The sequence below is a fragment of the Mus caroli genome, chromosome 16, assembly GCF_900094665.2.
Source record: "Mus caroli chromosome 16, CAROLI_EIJ_v1.1, whole genome shotgun sequence".
In the NCBI taxonomy this organism is placed as follows: Eukaryota; Metazoa; Chordata; class Mammalia; order Rodentia; family Muridae; genus Mus; species Mus caroli.
In genome coordinates this window covers 41,617,324-41,621,711 of record NC_034585.1, presented here as the reverse complement: position 1 = coordinate 41,621,711, position 4,388 = coordinate 41,617,324, and positions in this window count along the sequence as shown.

Sequence of the window (4,388 nt, the reverse complement as noted above, 5' to 3'; positions counted from 1 at the left end):
AAGAGTTGACTCAGTAACTTCCACACTATGGAGTTCACAAAGTAGGCTCACAAAGAGTCTACTTTGCCTCTCTACTTCTTCACGCCTTCTGCCCTCAAGTCCCACACCCCAACTTTCCCAAGCCCCACCTTCTCTTCTTAAGGAGAACAGGTATTTACATTCAGGCCTCAGAACCACTTCAGTTCTCTCTGAAGATGTACAACGAACATGACCACTATAAGAGAGGTATGTGTGCATCTTGTAAACGCTTCTCTCTGAAAAATCTCAAGGCCCTAGTTTCTCCCTGTGTCTACTTTTTGGTACCTGATCCCAGAAAGCAGGACAGAAGAATGAAGAGAGATCAAGAGAGAGAAATTGCTCTAGGAGAAACACAAACCCTCCAACTTTCTTTCACTGTTATTTATTAAGAATAGAGGAATTTGTGGGCAAAAAAATAAAATAAAAATCCAGAATGGGGTGGTGTAAATTTGAAAACATGAAACAGAATTGGATAGTGTAGATCGACGTCAATGGTGTGGTTGCCAAAAGCTAAAGGCTTAACAAGTTAGCTAAAGCCCCTTTAAGCTGTACCTTTAAACTTGTACCTTTGGTTTACTCAAAAAATTATGTATCTATCATAATTCAATGCTATTCAAGTGAACAACTTCTGCTCAGGAGTACTCCTCATTCTGGAAGGGCCCAGGATACAGTTCAGTGTCAAGTGTCTGTCCAGCCCTGAGAAGAAGGATGCAGGTGATGCACTATATATGTGTCTACCTTCATATCCTATCGTTACGCTGATATTTATCTTGACAAATTTTACTTCTACTGACACTATGTACATTTACATATATTATGGGTATGCATGGATGCATACATTTATATGTTATACATTTACATGTCTATTATATAAGAGCTAACCATTTTGTTATAATTTTACAAATTATGCACAAAATAGACATGAATGTATCAAAACAAAGTATGAGTAATATCCAACAAGTAGCGTGTGTCCTAGTTAGTGTGGTAGCATCCTTTGCGTACATAGAGAAATTTCAGTGATGCTTTATTTGTTGCTAAGCATTAGTTCTAGATCTTACTGATCATGTTCACAGTAAATAACACTGGCTAAGCCCTTATGCTTAACATCCAAAGTTGAGCCCTCCTAAGTATTACCCTATTTCATTCTCTCCACAGCCTTGTGTAGAATAATATCTTTAGTATTCCCATTTTACATTTTCCCTTTCTTAGACAAAAAACAAACAAACAAAACCAAAAAAAACAAGAACAACAACAACAACAAACCTAGGTGAAATTTCCAAAGACACAAGTAACACATGACAGAAGCAGGAATGAAATCTAATAAACTAATTTGTAGTTAGACCTTAGCCAGTTAGACTGTCCTTTTCTTTCCCCTTTCTGGGTCTCTGTCTTGCCTTGAATACATCTTCCACTGAGTAGTCATCTGCCAATTATGTTTCTCTTTCAATTTCACACACTTACCATTTCGTTGAGTTGTGTTGTCTTTGTTGCTGTTTTCTGTATGGTTGGTTCTTTAGTAAATGAGCCATGTGCCTAGTTTACATTAATATTGCTCTCTGCTGCCCACTGCAGACAATTTTGTGAAATCAATATAAATGCTTTCAAACTTGTATTTGATAAGTTCAGTTAAAGGTTTCACTTTGTGATTTTGAGGACAATGTATGCTAATGTACTAAGCACTTACACACTTAACTAATATCTTCTATGAATTTATTTTAAATTAAGGGGCCAGACATGGTGGTGTATGCTTTTAAACCACCCCCCCCCCCGAATTTGGGAGGCAGAGGCAAGTTGATCTCTATGAGTCTGAGGCCAGCCTAATCTACATAGCAAGCTCAGGACAGCCAGGACTATATAGAGAAACCTTGTCACTTATCTTAAAGACAACAACAAAAAATTACAAATGATTACTTAATGGATAGTGTGGTTGTCGTGGCCATTAGATGTGTCATTTAAAAGAGTAATAGTAAATCTTCTGAATTGCTGGGCAGATTTAGACAAACAGTATAAAGAAATTGATACAAAAGAGGCCCTTTGCCTTGTTTCAAGAAAAGCTGAAGAGTGCCACTGTTGAGTACTGAGCAAAGGAAACTGTAAGCCATCATTTGTAGTAATGAAGGGATAAAGGAAAACAGTGGAACAAACGGACTAGAATCACTTCACAAGACTCGGGTAATCTCATACAGAATGCTAGGGCATACATCATCCTTTAGAATATCTTCTATTGGCCCCAAATGACCAGGTTTAAAGGTGCACACCCATCAGTCACAAGAGATGGCTACAGGAAGATGTGGGTGAGACAGTTCACAAAAAAAAATACCTGAACTGTGGGCAATGCCATCAAACCTGAAATAGCAAAGCCATTTACTGCAAAGGATAACATGGTCCCTTGCAGTGTTGGCCATGTTGATAAACACTGGAAAATAATCAGATCCAATTCTGGACTCAGGAGCCTTGCTTTAAGTGCTACCAACTATATTTATGCTCCCAGAAGTCAAATAAATTAGAAATCTTGTTGAAAATACAATAGTGAATGTGCAGAGACACAGCAAATGATGGAGCAGAGACAGAGGGAATGACTAACCAGTGACTGGCCCAACTTGCATGGGCAAGAACCAATCCCTGACACTACTAATGATATTCTGTTATGTTAGCATAGCTGTCCTCTGAAAACCTCCAACCAGAAGCCAATGGAAACAAATCCAGAGACCCACAGCCAGACATTAGATGGAGCTAGGGGTGTCATATGGAAGAGTTGGGGAAAGGATTGAGAGACCTAAAGAGAACAGGGACTCCACAAGAAGGACAACCATGTCAACTAACCTAGGCCCTTTGGGGCTCCAAGAGGCCAAACTACCAATCAAAAAGTAAGCATGGGATGGACCTAGGACCGCCCCCTAAAAGTAGCAGATGTACAGCTTGATCTTCATGTGGGTTCCCCAATAACGAGTGGGGCTGTTCCTGACTCTGTTGTCTATCTGGGAGGGAGGGGAGGAACTGGGGGTACTGACACTGGGATGTAAAGTCAATAAATAAATATTTTTTAAAAGAAAGAAAATATAATCTCAAAGTATTATTCTGCATTATTTCCTAATTAAAGCAGTTTCTACTTGTGGGTGGCAACTGGGAAGTTCAGAAAAAAAAAAAAAAAAAGAAGTCAAATGGGGGGGGGGGAAGATGAAAATTGCTGTCACATATCTTAGCTAAAAACTAACAACATAGCAAAACACTCTGAAGTCAAACAGACAAAGATCATCTGACCGCCAAAAATTACTAAGGCAGAAGAGTTGAAACAGAATACTCCAAGGGCGATTATCTTAAATGTCTCAGATAGTATTCAATTAATAAATAAATAAATTCCATGTGGCCTTCTAATGAAATAATATAAAACATGAAAACCGCAGCAGTCACAAAAACTGGTATTTCCCACAATTCACTTGAATTTCATTGGCTCAAGATTTCTCAAGGGAATGATAGATGTTCTACGGAACTGTGGTGGTTTTAGTCTCCCAGTAGGTTAAGAATGTTGCCTTCAAGCTATACATAGCTAAGCATGCTGCATTTTGTAATATAATTTTTCAGTGACTAAGTGATAGCTTTAAATGGTTAGAATCCAGTGCAGTAAATGTAGAATTTGAGAAAATCATGAGCTTCCCCCTCTTTTGAAGTAGTTAAAACTTTCTTAACATTGCTAACATCAACACTCCTTAGTTCAATCTTCAGTTCTGTCACTTAAGGTTTTTTCTGGCCTAGGATGTCTATTGGATTCTTTAAAAAAAAAAAATCTTGTCATGCCAAGTGATGGCGGCACATGCCTTTAACCCTAACACTCAGTAGGAGGAAGCAGGTGGATCTCTGAGTTCTAGGCCAGCCTGGTCTACTGAGCAGGTTCCAAGATAGCCAGAGCTATAAATAAATAAATAAATAAATAAATAAATAAATAAATAAATAAGTCTTTATGATTCTTTCAGTGAAGTCTTGTCTCAAGTGCCTGGCACTGTACTGTTTCTGTTTTGTAGACATTCTTGTAGAAAATTTAGAGGTAATTTGCATCCCTGTGTGATTTTTATCTTCCTCTGGAAATTATTTTCATGTACTTCTTCCAGGAATCTTCATCCTGGGATATGACTAAGAGTAGAGGGTGACATCCTGTGACTCAAAGCAAGATCAAGCCTAGGAGAGATGAGGTTCTATTGTCCACTCAGCCCTACCTCACCCTACTCTCCCTAATTCAAGGGGCTGATGGCAACATGGTTAGTTTTTCAATTAGCTCTTGTAGTTCACTAAGCAAACATCACCAGGTAAAAGTTACCATGTCAAACATCTCTCTCTCTCTCTCTCTCTCTCTCTCTCTCTCTCTCTCTCTCTCT